This window comes from Lepisosteus oculatus, chromosome 22, assembly GCF_040954835.1.
Source record: "Lepisosteus oculatus isolate fLepOcu1 chromosome 22, fLepOcu1.hap2, whole genome shotgun sequence".
Classification (NCBI taxonomy): Eukaryota; Metazoa; Chordata; class Actinopteri; order Semionotiformes; family Lepisosteidae; genus Lepisosteus; species Lepisosteus oculatus.
Genome location: NC_090717.1, coordinates 12718356 through 12734360, shown reverse-complemented (window position 1 = coordinate 12734360; position 16005 = coordinate 12718356). Strand labels below are relative to the sequence as shown.

The 16005-nt window shown below is 37.1% G+C and overlaps 1 long non-coding RNA gene across 2 annotated transcripts; it reads right to left on the bottom strand.

Moving 5' to 3' along the window:
- Positions 1-350: 350 nt before the first annotated feature.
- Positions 351-15695, bottom strand: LOC107079757 (uncharacterized). Of its 2 annotated transcripts, none has more exons than XR_011182994.1 (2): positions 15259-15695; positions 351-834 (listed from the first exon to the last, which is right to left on the bottom strand). It is a non-coding gene; the product is annotated as an uncharacterized lncRNA (long non-coding RNA). The 2 variants fall into 2 exon arrangements; XR_001480667.2 differs by having other exon boundaries at positions 15479-15695.
- Positions 15696-16005: the final 310 nt, after the last annotated feature.

Sequence of the window (16005 nt, the reverse complement as noted above, 5' to 3'; positions counted from 1 at the left end):
CATCAACTTGTTTTTCCATTGTGCACAATACATTGAGGCTTGAACTGCTATTATTGTCCTCGGGTTTTGACAGACATACTGTACCTTGTGTTGGAAAATTCCCACTACCATTGCTCCTATGGCTAAAAGTTCCCCTGTATATGTTGTTTTGCTATATGTTGTATCTTTCTGGTTTCTAACCTCAGCATATATTGTGAACCACCAGTACGTATTGAGCTGATATTCATAAAATATGCACAGCAAGTAATTACAGGTATAAAACTGAAAATGTAAAACTTCTCAAAGAGCATCAGTGATTTCTGGACACACACAATCCAATCTTTGATACCAACCCTGACACTAACAATAACTTGATTATAAAATGCATTTAATAAGTAGAAGACAACAGAACAGCAGATATTCATTGCATAGCAAAAGGGAATTTGTCAACTTTGTAAGAGTTCAAAGAAAAGCCACCAAGAGTAATCCAATCTCAACGCAATGCCATGGACAGCCAAAAGGAACAGCTTTGCTTTATTCTTCAACACAGGAGATTATAACGGAATTGGATTCAAATATTCAGAAATGAAAGATACTGATTGAACTGGATGATGTCCTTCAGTTTTTAACCTTTCTTATGTTTCTTTTCACGTACACCAGATTCTTCGTTCCTTATCTCCTGGAGAGCTTTTATGGGGCATCAGTGGCTTTTCCAGTGCCACTACACAACAGTGCTATCCAGCGGCCTATCCAGCACACCCACTGCATGGACACGGACATCAAGTGGAAACGGCCTCAGTGGTAAGGATTGCTTCACCTGACACGCCACTTCGTCTGTTCTTTAATTTAGTAGATCTTTGGGAAAACAGAAGAAGAAAGAAAGAAGAGGAAAAAAAAACTTAATAGGTATGAAAAATCTCAGCGTGTGTGCTCATTGTTTCTGAAATCAAATGGCTGAACAGTCGGTAATGAGGCAGACAAGCGAGCCTCAGTCATCCTCAAAGGATTTGAAGGGCAGGCAGGAGAGAGTGAGGGAAAGAAGGTTTATTCTCTACATTATTCATTGCGACTTGTTTGAGTTTGAAATCGTTGGGGAGGCAGCAGCAAGGGTAGATTTTTGCATTATTATTCTCACGACCTGTTATACCAAGGCTGGTTTGAACGCCTTGTCACCTCATTGACTAATTCCCTTTTGTAGTCTTCTCCCCAATGTAAAATAATACCCATTGTTTTATTAGTTTTCCACAGGAGAGAGGGCTGTGTTTTTTTCTTGGTGGAGGTGTTATTAAAATAATCTTTGCTTGAAAATGATGTGATAATATTAATAAAACATTCAGGACAAAAATCAAAAGAAAATATTTTAATGGAAAGTAAGAAGGAGGAATAAGTCAGGAATAAAAACTTTTTTTAGGATATAAAAATATATAAAGAGTAATCTTATTTGAAGTCTTAGTCTGGTCTTATTTTTATTTTAGCAAACCCTTTATTTTCCATTTTGACCTGCAGCTTTTTATTAAAAAAATGCACTATCAAACAACCTCACTGGATAACCTTTATTTCCAATCTCGAAAGATACAAAATTGAAGGTATTAGGAAGATATGAACATAAGAAATGCAGCGAAGAGAGGAGTTTCTCATTTTGTAGTTATTTTGTAGACGTGAATCTAGCAAAGTACATTTCACTTATCCACTTCTTGAAGGAGCCCAGAGGTGGGTGCCTCACTTGCCTTTCCCAGATATCCTCAAATCTTTGTGTAAAAAGTGTTTTTTTAGTCCTAAAATAATTCAATTTTAGTTTTTTATTTAGACTTTCCAAAGGATTGTTTAAATTACACAATTTGCATGGATATATACAGTAATCTAAATTGGCTGGCTATATAATAATGGGACATTCTAAAAAATAAATACAATCATCTTTTCCTCACCACAGCTGGTCTCTGTAACTGTGCATTCAAATATTAGTTGTTGCTTAAACCTGGTATTATCACACCTAATTACAAAAGCAGAGAATTTGCACTAGCATAATGTGAGAATTAGTGTAGAATAGTACCCTCAAGTACCATCTCCTGCAGTAATTCCAAATACAGACTCCCTACTGTTAACAGCCTGATAATTATTTATCTGTCTGCCATTTTCCTATGTTTTGTTTATTTAATCCTAACTGAAGGCACAAGAGGGCTGTTGTTGTCACAGAATGTGGACTGCATTTTCCTCTCTCGCTTGGCCACACACTATCTACGACAGGAGTTGGCAACCTATGGCATGCATGTAATGAACGCAGTGCAAGCAATAAAAGACTAATAAGCCATGAAGAAATTAAGCTAAAAACCGTTAAAACTACACTTGAATGTTTTGTAATTCTCTACAACATACTGCCCAATGGAAACTCTTTGGCATAGAAGAAGATGCTTCACTTGGTTTATTTACTGTATTATATTGAACAGGGCTTCCCGATTTTTAACAAAAAACATTTTACAGGTAATACTGTAAGCACTCAAGTGTCCATTTTATTGTAAAACAGTACTTTTCAGTAGACAAATAAGTTGTTTCCCTAGGATGTAATTTTCAATGTAAATAGACAATTGATGTACGTCACCCCTAGCACCCTGCACACCTTTTCTATACCAAATAAAACTCTAATCTCGCTTGAGAATGTGCACAAACACCCTTCACCAATCTACTCAATCTAATCAGTTTCATTATTATATCCCACTGTGGCTATTTACAAAGATTAGAGGTGCCCATTAGTGGCAGTCAACTACAACTGCAGTTCCTTCATCCACAGACAGCAAGCAGATGAGAAAGAAATCCTGAGGAGTCATGTTCTTAGTGTTCCAGGGTTCCTGGTGGTTGCTGTATCAGCACAGTGTGTTCAATTTCCGTTTCCACTAGTGGCCATGGTGAAAACAGTTTTGAGTAATGCTGCAATATTGGTACGACAGCATGTTCAATTGCAATATAATGTGCTTGGAGTGACACAGCTTTCTTTCGTTTAATAAATTATTTTTAAGACGTCTCACATTTTTTTCTGTACATAACAGGAGACATAGGTTTCAACTCAGTGTTGGGAAGAATCCTATGGCTAATATTATTTCTTAAGATACGCATTTCAGAAACTGATACATTTTTACTCTGGAAAACCAGTCCTGCAAAATGAATCCAATAGAGAGGACCAGAGCAAAACTTAAAAAGGCCAGGCATTTCAGCTTAAGTGGACATCAAAAATTTACATCTTGAATGAAGAGAAGACCTCTTGGCAAATAAAGTTAAAAAAAAGTTTGTGGCTTAATGGTGTTTTCTTTAAAAGCAGCATTTATCAAGAGTGGATTTTGAAGGACTGCTTCACGCAATAGAAATGCAGTGAATAATCATGAATAATCTGATTGTTACTGTGGGGCTTCTAGCAAATTAATGAACAAAGAAAATGTGTAGAAATTGATTCTGCTAAGAAAAACTAAACGCTTTTTGCTGCTTCACAGATTCTGTTTCAGTGGACACTGAAGACATCATAACTTCATTAGCAGGAAAACAATGAAAAGAAACATATCCTCCTTCTAAGGTATACAGAGGTGTCAGTGGATATCCCGGGCAAATGTCACTAGAAACAACAAATTGGAAAGAACACTGCTTGCTTGCTCAGTATGTTTGCTGGGGAGGTGACATAAAATGAAAACCTTACCTTTTCTGATGTTTTTAAACTAAGGACTCCTCTATCCTTAGTCCTCCCTCCTTAATTATCAAATGGGTTGTTTTGCTTGTGCACATATTGTAAACTGAACTTCATGCAGATAGCTTTTTGACAAAGCTGTTCTTTCTGAAATAACTCTAATAACTCTAACAAACTCTAACTCCAATAAAAGCTCTTTTTTGAAGACAAATTATAAGCATCCATACATGACAAGGTAATTGACAGAAAAAAAGTCACAGCTTCTTTTGTAAAGCAGACTCTGCACAGATTGAAGAGAAATAGGGAGGAAATATGAAGGTGTTAATTTTTTATTTTAAAATTGTGGGAAAAACACAGGGTGCGACATCTGTGTTTTGCACGCATTCCTGGACTGACAGACAGGGATTTGCTATTAATGTTCCCTGATGCTCACACCAAAATAAAAAAGCTAAAGCACTCCACATCATATATAGTCTAAGTTTCTGTATACAAAGGGAGTTGCAGTACTTAGCCATGGTCTGGCCAGTCAGGCAGAAATCTATATTTTCATGGTTTCTGTCAGGCACAACTCAACTACTAACCAGTACTATTCAAACTTGCTTTTTTATGAATAAAGACAAGTTATCAATTAAAAACAAGTATCAATTTGAACTTCTCTTTCTACTCTATTTCTCCACTTCCTCTGTGCCATCTCTTCCTGAGAAGATCTGCCCCATGGGTGTGAGTGCCTCAGCATCGGTCTGCACTGGGTCTGGGCTTCCTCATTCACAACATTCACTGTCCCTGGTACCTGAATCATATCCCTGGCATCGGATTCTCCCAACCCCATTACCCCCTCTTTTGGTTGATGTCCAACTGGTGGGATATCAGCCCTCAACTCTTTCCCCCCTCCGAAGCTTCCACCAGCAAATGTATCTGATATCCATAAAAACTATATATAAGTGTAAGCAATTATTATTAATACTATTATAGTTGTTCTTTTTTGGGGGTTCCAACTGGAATACATTCTTAATAATTTCATCTAGCAAATTTGAGCAAGCAGTAGCTCCCTTCATACGTCTGCATCTGCAGGCTACTGTTCTGCATCTCCACAGGGTCTTCCAGTGCCACCAGTTTCCAATTTCAAGCTTGCCACTGCTGCCACCTGTTCGCTGACTTGCATTCCATTATCCACATCATACTGTACCTGCTCTTAATTTGCTCCATTCACCATCAGCATTCCTCCAAAATACTGCATTTCAGAATCTACTTGATCAAACAAGTTCAAGCCTGCATCATATGTGCTTCTCATGTTCGTTCTCATGCTCCTTCTGCTTGATTCCTGCAAAATTGTGTGGTCAAAAAGATTTACATTTACATGCACTAAAGTATTAAGTATGCTATCCCTTTATATTCATTGGCTTATTTTGTCCATATTAGAATTTGACCAAATGTCTAATAAGGGTGTTATTTTGCTTATTTACCACAATGTACTGAACATGTACAGGGCACTTAAATTAAAAGATGTTCTTTAATATTTAATACTAATAACCAAGTTGCAATTCATTAAGACCTAAAAATCTAATACTTTCAGGAAATGTTAAGCATTCAATGGCACCTCCTTTTACAAAAGGCTAAAAATATCTCTCCCACTGAGACTAAATTGAATCATTTGAAGTAGTCTTACTTTTAAGAATGAATTCAATATAATATATAATATTTATATATAGCTAAGATTGCAAATAAGCTAACTGTATTGCCTAGGTGCTCTTTTGTGAAATTCACCATCAGCTCAACAACAGGGACAATGTCTGAATGTGTTACTGATTCAAACACAGCCCCACTACCAGTAACAATACAAACTAGTGATCTGGAAAAAACGTTATAAAGTGAAAGTATGATATTTTCTTCATTAGAAAGGTTAAGCTATCATCAATATACAGATAGTTTGTCAAGTATGTAAAAGTTCTGTTCCAGAAACTGTTCCTTTTCTTGAATTTTATCCGAGATGGATTTTACTCTTGAACCATGTGTGTACAGTACTTACTATTTTATTATTTCATGTTATTAGGTTCCTCTCCTATTCTATGCACTGCTAAGGTCTCATCAACATACTTTGTGATATAATGAGTAAATTGTACTCTGCAATAACACACCAGTGAAACATTAATTTATTAAACAGACTGTAGAAATGAATAAATGAAGTTTTTTTTAAACTGCGCTACTCGGTATAAGCAGTTCCATAAGTAGTTCCCACTTACATGTAATGTACATACATTGGAAAAATTGCTTAAATGAGATTTTTGTAATTTATTCAAAATGGTTTTAAACTCCATAAACTCCAACTGTGCTATGCAGATTATTGTATCTGTTAATGCTCTTCATAAAGTTTGTTAATTTATGATATGTATTTGTATACACAGTGCATTGTACTGTAACAGCTGTGACTTGAGGACGTTTCCTTGAATAACAGCATCACTGAAATGAATAAATAACCACAACATCATTGAGCAATGGTTGACACCTGTTTAATGTGCAATAATCTGAAGGAAGGGGAATTTAATGTTCCGCTTGTTTCTGGTTATTTAACATCTTACAATATTCACATTTTGTTGTGTCTGCTCTTCCCATTTCTCCCAAGTTTTTTCTGCTCATGCTGCTTTTGGTATTTATAACTATTTTAACAAAAATGGATTTAAGAAAGACGAGGGGTTGGCAGTGCATTGCAATTCGGAGGGTTAAGCAGAATTAATTGGCTATTTTGCTGGAACAGGCAAGTCAAAACCAATAGAGGATCCCATGGACTTCATGCCACACCTGTACTTGTTGAACCAGGAATAATCACAGCCGTACTAACAACTCCAGTCTTGTCATTCACTTCGTAACTACGACAATGACAGTGGTTTAAAAAACAATGCCAGGTCACTTAACAAGTTGGATGTCTTTCTCTTGAGAAACAATCATGCAATACTGCAGTCCTTGATTGTCCAGTGCCTTTCAGCACAGTAAAGAAATAGCAGACAAGGTATTTTCCTCAGTGGTGTATCACAAAAATAAGCTTTCTGTGAAAAAAAATACAGACAGAAAACCATTCAGGCCACAAACACTACCAAAGGACTGATATGCTATAAGGCTGGAAACTTAGTATCCACTATTATTTGCCAAAAACAATACGTAAAGAAGCCGAATTTTGTAAAACACGAAATGCATTAAAATGCTATGTCATAGGAGTTAGACAGATTTAGCAAAACAGGGAAAAGCATATGTAAATTACTTTTCCACAGCAATGAAATACAGCATCATCTATTGCAATTCAGTGCCGACATCAAGCCCCATGTTTCTAGTGCCTGTGTTGACTTCTCAAGAAACAGCATCACTCTGGATGAAGAATGTCATTTCACCAGCTGCCGGCTTTTGCAATTATATGCACAATACTGTTTCTTAGCAGAGGTAATGCATGCAGTAACTATGGAAATGCAATGAAAAAACAAAATAAAAATCTTTTTATTAATGGATCCAAACAAACGGCCCCCAAATTGTTTCTGAATCAAAGGCAGGGTATTATTGTCACTATGGAAACAAACACATACGAAGACAACAAATCGACTTGGGAAAGGCGATGGCTTTAAAAATAAGATTTTATTTATGTTGATTTCGTTTACACACATTGAACTGGCGATCCTATTAATACGTCACTAAAGCAGATATTAGTTCATTAAAAAGTTAATTTCAAGATCAGCAATGAGTCTGTGTGGATGAAATATAACATATTCATTCCAATGTCCAAAAAGATGCTGGGAAATGAATGTTGCTTTAGTAATTGTGTTCTGTAGTATTAAGTTAAACGTATTCAATACACACCAGGCATGTAACTTTGGATAAAGGAGTAAAACTAACAAATACTAAATAACTTGTTTACTAACACAATGTCACTTTTATTTTACTAATTTACTTTACTATTTACAATTCAAATTTTTTATACTTTATTAACTAAAGTAATTTTTAGCTACATGTTCTAAACAACTATGCTATTATTATACACATCAGACTAGACTGTTAAACTGTACTAACCTGTGCTAAGTTTTGCTAAGTTTTGCATTGTTCACTGAAAACATTAACATTAACTTAAGTTATATTATGAAATATAACTATATAACGTCAAAGTTTAATAACAGACATTTTCATTCGCAGCCAATGTGCTGGCAGGAATGAAGTGGAAGGAAGCATATAGATATGCTGGCAGCTGATTACTGACAATATACTAATAACAAGACTTCCTATTTCTGTTATTAGTATATTTCTTCCTACCTTCTGTCAAGGTGTGAGCGATACCGTCAAGTTATGCTTTTGATCTACCATTACAAACAACCTGCAGGGGAGCCAAAGTACCAAAACTTTAAACTGAAGGCAGAATAGTGCAGTACAAAGCTGATCTTTGTTTTTTCTGTTTTTTTTTTAGTTTAGAATAGATAACTCAAAGGAAGTTATCTTTTCTCATGATATACCGTATAATCTGGGACTTGTCTTTTCAAGATGACTGTAAAGGTTAGTGCATGAGGTTTTCTTTGTATTGAACTGAGAAGGTTGGATTTTTACAGAAAGATACAGTGAAAGGAGTTGGGTGTAAAGGTAGAGGAGATACATTTTTGAATTGCTCTGCCATCGGGTAAAGGTATTTACCCTCAGTCACCTTATTTCAAAGCATCAGGACAAATGCAAAACATATGCTAGGTACACAATCCAACCAGACATTTTATTATTGATTTATTATTCAATTACAGTTCAACCCATATCAGGTAGAATTCATTCCTCACACGAAGATTGCAGCAGGTTCAAGTTAATAATACACTTTCTTTCAAAGCAATAACTAACTGTGGAGCCTCCCAATTCTACCACACATCTCCAGGGATGTGCTCTTCCAAGGGATCAACTTTCTTCCAAGGTAATGCTGTAGCAAACAAAGTCCTGGACCCAGAGATGAAGCCGAACAGGTAAGCTTTATTGCATGCATGCATGGAATAATACAATCAGAACTGTTAAAAAAATATATGGCTGCAAAGCACCAGTTTTCTGTAACAAACTTCAGCCGTTTCTGATGCTACTGTTTCCATGGTAATGGAGGGGTATGACCACCTGTGTTCAGACATTCTCAAGACCTTAAACACTTTCAATGACTGGTCTCATCCTCCCTTACTTAGGGAATCTAGCTCACACTTGGAATCTCTTATCAGTTAACACCCAAGCGCTGAAGCATGGCATATTTTGTACCAAAAGAAGTCTTTGTGCAGAAAGAAGTCACCTCATATCTTCCTTCAGTAATAACTGACTGTGGAGTGCCCCAGAGACTTGTGACTTTGCCACTGTTCTAATTTTATGTCTTTTGCCTTTTACAGTATGTAATGTTATATTTATTTTCAACATACTGTTTACATTTTTTTAAAATCACTCTCTGTGGGTGTGTGTGTAAAACATATGTGGTCATGCGGCAAAAATGATACCACCAACATGGCAGGTTTTAAAAATGCAATATTTACTACAGTGCTGGCAATGAACCCATATACTATAATGAGCACTCAATTGTATACTGCATTGAGAACTATTTGTTTCTAAAACAACAAGTTACCCCAGTAAGTCCAATGTTACACATATTAAAAAATTGTGTCTCAATATGACTTGATGAGTTACTGATTAGTTGTTTTAGATAATTGGTGGCAATACCTGGTATTATACTATCAGGTGCCTTTTCGGCAATATTTAAGGTTAATAGCAATATATCGATTTTTTTTTTGCTTTCACAGATTTGAAGCTACTGTGTGAGCACAGATGGCAAGAGATGGGATAATTAACTCAAAGTGGAATATCATGTTTATCCCACACTGCAGCACATTAGCACAATAAGCCTGGAGCACTCAATTACTTTCCCATTCCTTCGTGATAAGTATTGTCATTGCATGTACAACTAAACGCAGGTTACATCCATCAGCTTGCTAGTTCAATGGAATCAACTTGAGGAATACAAGATGTCAAGTGCTTTTGGTTCCACAATGCTTAATTAAAGCCTTTTCATTGATGCTCTTAATGAAGCAGTTATGATTTTGCAGAGCTATATTATTGTTGATGAACATTGTTTAAAAAGGCCATCTTGTAAATTATATTATTATAACATGACATGCTACAAGTACAAAAAGGTTTGTAAAAAGCACCACCATGTGCGCAGCAACTTAAACAGAAAAACTCAGATGAAAGATGTACTGTATTACAATGCACTTTCTAAGGTTTCCCACTTATAAAAACCCGATTCAGATTGCAGATTCCCAGGTTCGATGAGCTTCACCTCAAACTCCTTTACAGAGCTTCACTCTGAGCCACTGTTGTGTTCCCTATCTTTGTCTGTGTCCTGCTTGTTGTGACCCTGGCTTACTTTTTTCCCCTGTGATCCTCTCTGCTACTTAACTGGATTGCATCGTTGGACCTCAGCTTCCTCTTTGCCTCTACTGTGTCTCTCTGGTTTAGAAATGTGCTTGTTTCAAGACCACAGCTCTGCGCTATGTTTAGCCTGTTTGTTCACTCACACCCATTACACCCCATTATTTTTCCATGATAAGAGCTTGCAGGAAAACAAAGTCATGTGAGAATTACATATACTGTTATTACTTCATCAGGGACATTCACCACCTAAACCACCCCTTCTGCAAACTCTATATACACTTTGCAACATTTAGGATTATTATGTAGTGGAGTAAGCATGAAATCCACATTTAATTGATATTAATTAAAACCCTATCAGCCATTAAATTGGTCTCATTAAGCACTAAACAATTGCAAAGCACTTTGCAATTGGCACTTGTGTGGAGTCAAGGGCTGATGGGAGTCACTGAAGATTCCTCACATGACAAGTCAGCCCCCAGAGCAGCGCAGCCTGTTGGCAGTCTCCACACTGCAAAGCCCAGAACCCATTATTGTTGTCAACAGCAACTATGAAGAGAGTACAAAGGGCAAGTCTACTTATCTGCACCTTGTTTGCAGCTACAGTTTGAAAGACAAGCTCACCCATTTAGCAGAAGTTGTCAAGTTCAGTCGTGGGTTGTAAAGCTGACAGGTCTTTAAAAATCACAAGCTTTGTAAAGTAACTTTACAGCAAACACAATTAAAAGTGCAAGTCTGATAACAATTTTGTAGGTTGCAGTTTTCTCAATAACTGTTATTTAAACATATTGATAATCATGTTACTATTAGTAATAATTTTAATTCTTCAGTAATTCAGTCTTGTTTCCTAATATGCACAAGCATACATTATGTGTATATACAGTACACTGTGAGGATGATCAGTTTAAAGACATTTGCAATTTAGATAAATCAAGTAGTATTGAACAGATACTTGAGCTGATTGTTGTTGGGATATTGATGTGGAAGATTTTATTTGGCAATGACTGATACATTGCAGCTTGGATAGGGGACAAGTATAAAAAGAGCAGATCTGCCACTTCATTGCAGACTAGTTATAAACTTTATGCGTAGCAGCTAGTGTGTGTGCAGTATATAACATAATACTGAAAAGAGATTGGCAGTAGGATCCAACCTTCTAATAAGAGAGCCATAGAGTTGGGTGTTACCAATAGGAAGAGAAGTGGGTTCCTTCTGATTAATTCTTATATTATTATATTAGTTATAGTTGTTTGACTAGCTGAGAGGTGGTGGTAGTGAGCTGCCCTGAAGCTATTACTGTTTGAGTTTGTAGAAACCTTATTTTTCTATTCCTTCATGAGCAGCTTTGTGGTAAAACATCTTTAAAAATATCCAGAAACATTCTGGTCCCTCATTTCTAATGGTATATTCAATGTTGTGCATGTTCAAACTTTCCCAGAGTTGCACTGTAACAAGCAGGAAACTTCCACAGAGGGACAAACAATCATGAATTCCAACATCTCATCATTCCAAGCAATTCAGAAAATATGAAAAAGAAAAATACTGCAGTGAATGGTTTTCCTTCTGTATGTTCAAGGTGGTTCAGTTTGTGTCCCGAGGGGAACCATGAATGATGCACGAATGATGCCATGATGACTAGCATATTCAAGTGGTCATCACATAACCAGAAGACTACCAGGATGCTCCAGCGCCCAAACAAAGCCTGTGATACAAAGAGGTCACCTTTTTGTTAAATATAATTTTCAGTCGAAAATAGATTTTATTTATTGATATGAATGTCGTGATGTCTTAATATTTAATTAATTAATGTTTTGTTAATCATAATCATAATTATGATATAGTTTCACAATAATATAGTGGCTAATACACTCCTCCTCTCTCTAGGTCTTATATACCTATTAAATTATGTAAGATATTAACTGAACTGACAAACAACCACTGTTTACAGGTTTTTCTTGAATGGTTTCAGTTCCTTATGACACTTTCGGACTCGTAGCCTTCCAAGACCAGGAGTAAATATGACTGGGTTACTTTTTCCGCTTAAATAGGTGACCATCGTTCATCAAATTACCCTGACAGTTCCTGAGGGGTGTCTTTGGAATAGCTGTAACATAATCGTGGTTTACTCTTTTTACTCTCTTTTTACTCTTTTATTACCACTCACCTCTCTACAAAGCATAAAACTGTAACTGTCCAACATTAGAAATAACAGATCTGATATTTGCTTCAGCTCTTGGAATAATGAAAAAAAAATAGAGTTTCAACAGCTTTAACAGGTGGATGATGAAGTTCTCTACAGCACATCTCTTTATGTTTATTGGGGCTGTCAATTAAGAAACACCTTTCAACCCATCTCTTAAAGTAGCTGTGCATTGAATGTCTTTTCCCTGTGCAAAATCAAGCCACGGCTAGTCTAATGAAGTCAAATGGCTCTGAAAGAGGAGGAGTGACAAGCCATCAGCCGTCCTTTTCCCAGGCTATATTTTTAAAACAATAAGTCTCCTAGGTGAGCACAAGTAAACACTAACACATGTACTGCAGTTAACAAGATAGTTTTACAAGACCTCTGGTAAAAAAAGCTTGAACTTTTCTCTTGTTAATATTTCATAACCTGCCTCATAGGTACATCATATCTGTTCTGTTGAGAGCCTGAAATATGGATGATTCTCTGTTTACCCATTTACCTGACCTGTCAAAGATTTTACCTATGAAGCTTCTGTTCTCTGGAGAGGCCTTGTTAGAAAACAGTAGAGAACAAAAGGTCTAAAAAAGCACTATGATAGCTCACAAATCTAGATGTTCTATAAGAATACATGTACAGAATTAAACTTCAAGGAAAGAAACATCCACCAGTAGTGGTAAAAAACCCAGAATAAGATGTATTGTTGTTCTCATTTGCCTTTCCTATAAAAATACTTGTGTAGTCATTAATGACACATACAGCTCCTAATGTTTAATATGCAGTCTGAAGTTAATTCAAGAGTGTGTTGTAGTTCAACAAATCCCCAAGTCTTGTTCATGTGTCATCCAGGATCATACCAATTGACTTTCCCATTCTATTTAGGGTAATTAATTGACAGACCTGTCATGTTTTGATGGGTAAAGATATATTAATTTTCTTGAACTGGAAGAAACAGAAAGCAAAACGAAAAAACTAAAAGTTGATTATATTAAATATTTACAATATTAGATATGAATGGTGATCAGTCCACACTATGACTTTGAAGTTACTCAAAGCACTAAGAACAAGAGGCACATAATCACACTTAGCAACCAAAAAGACCGAGCTATTTACAGTAGTTCCTCTCATAAAAACCCTTATGCACTCATGCTGTGTGAAGGCATGCAGTGAAGCAACCAGGCATTTGATTACACAAAAATTTAAGTGCTATCAGGTTTTAGAGTAATAATATTTCTGTTGCCTTGACCATACAATAATCCCAGCAGCTTGAACCTCTGTGTAAAGTACTAGGAATGCAGCTAAAGGGGCCTCTCTGATAAACAGCATATCCCAAGTCTATAACACTGACTAGTACAGTATGTCATAAATATTGTCCACGCTTACCCTCCCGAATGGCGAATTGTCCAACATGGTTCCTCACAGCAAGGGAGACGATAATGACTAAGACTGAACAGCATTTGTATCATGACAGTTTGATTAAAATATGTACCTGTATAATTAGTCTTATTGGTTTGTCATGCATGTTTTAGGTTTTGTATTAATAAAGTGTGTATTGTACTGTATATTGTGAATCCATCTGCTACAACTGCTTGTTATTCTGTTCAGTTGGTTCTTAATATCCATAAACCACTCTCGTAAATTATTGTTCTAATTTCTCATTGTTTCAGTATATTAAAAAACTCAAATAACTACAGCATTAAGTATGAATTAAATTAGTTTTAATAAACTGACATATCTATGGATAAAGACGCTGTTATTCAGAGAGTGATTATTCATAATGAATGTGTAGCTAAAAAAACAGTTCAAAGAAATTATTGAACAAGTTATTTCCAGCTAATAGACACATTGTTAAATAGGGACCGTACTCATGTGATAATAAAAAAATTAATGATTTATAACTATCGAATGTATAATCACAGCTTAATTAGTCCGTAATTTATGATAATTTGTCTACTCAAAGTGATATAGTTAATAATTGTTAATTGGTTGGTGATTCATGCTGCTCTAAACAGTGAGTCCCTGAAATGAAGAGTTATCATTGATACATTTCAATTGTTTTACTACATCACAGTATATAATTCGGGAGTATTTATTAAAATAACTTACAATCTTATACAGAACATTAGCACTTCAGTCCGTGGTCCGTTCACTCCTTCCTTTTTACAGTTCAGAAGTAGGAGGTATCTTTCTCTTTGAATAACTTACAATCAAATCAGCTGCGGCTGCTCCTGCCCAATTTCTGATCCTGCTGTTATCGGGATTTTCTGGTTTTAATTCCTGCCGAGCTCTTAGTGATCTACTAGAACTAGTCATTTACTGAAATGTTAAACTCCTTTCCCAGGGAAAATGGGGAAATTTAAGTCCCGTAGTAAATATCCAGAGCAACCGAATGCATGAAATGCATTGCTGGGTGCTCTGGCTTCTTCCAACAGTACTATGAACTACACACTGGTAGATTGGCTTCTGGGAAAACTGGCCCTGGTGTGAGAGTGTTTCTGTGTGTGTCCTGCAATGGACTGTCATCTCACCCAAGGGGCAAGAGCCTTGTGCCTCCTGCCTTGACAGGATAGACTCTGGATCCCCAGCAACCTGTCAAGGCAGTAACAAGTGACAGCTGTGGATCTCTCAGGTGGGCACAAGCTGATGCCCTTCCATGCAATGAGAGGAGGCCCTTTGGCCTATTTCACTTGCCTGTTTTTGCCTCAATAGCTAATTGATTTAAGGACTGAATTCAATTGTTTTTTTAAGGTAGTCCAGATATCAGCTTCAACAACATGGCCAAATACACTTGTTCCATAGTACTAATTTTTTTTTGTTTGCCATGGTAGCTATGCATCTGTCTCTTATTGCGCGTGCCAATAGAAAATCAGCTGCAGCTGCTAGCAATTGTTATCAACACGCGTACTAGGTGAGGCAAAGTATATAAGGAATACACCGAGTCTGCCCAGACCTCTGGATCTCTGGGTCTGGGAGAGCTGGGTGTCTTAAACTGGGTTTGCTTAGACTGCTTAATCTGTGAGCCTACCTGTATTCCTAGTCTCAAATTCCCGAGTTCTCTAGTTCCCAGTCTTGTGCTGTGTCTTGGGTGTTCAACCCTCACCTTGTTCTTGACCTCTTCTCCTGGACTATTCCTTTAGTGGTTCGCTACAGCGTTTTCCTGACTTTGACTCTCACTAGGTTCTGACCACATATTCCGGACTGTTTCCCCAGACGTTTGCCTATGTTCCTGCTGCCTTGCTACAAACCTGCTATGTTCCTGGACGGCGCCCCTGGACTTTGTTTTTTCCTGTTCCACGCTCTGTTTTCCCAGCCTCCCGCGGGGCTGTGCCACCTGTGTGTGCTGCCTACAGTATGTGTTCTCCTGCCAGCTCCCAGCCTTTGGCTTGTCTCCCAGCATGCGTGCTTTCCGCTTAGCCTGGTCTCCGTGTGCATGCAGCACTGCTCACCTTTCTACTGACAGCGCGCTGCTGTGCGGTTTCCCCGGGACTGTCAGCTGCCTCACCCAGCACGTGGTTCATTCTGTCACAGCATACCAGTGCTTATGCCCTCGTGAGTAGCGGAATGTGACAGCTAGAGCATCGAGTGATTTTTATATATCAACCCCGGATGCCTTTCTATGACCCTGCACAGCACCACCCTCCTTTTCCAACCAGTAAGCCGGACACTATCAGAAGCCAAGACCAACAGCTCTACCATCAAATGTTTTGTAGTTTGTTTGGACTGTATCAATATATAAACTTTTAAAACAGCAAACAACGGTCCCTGGGATTTT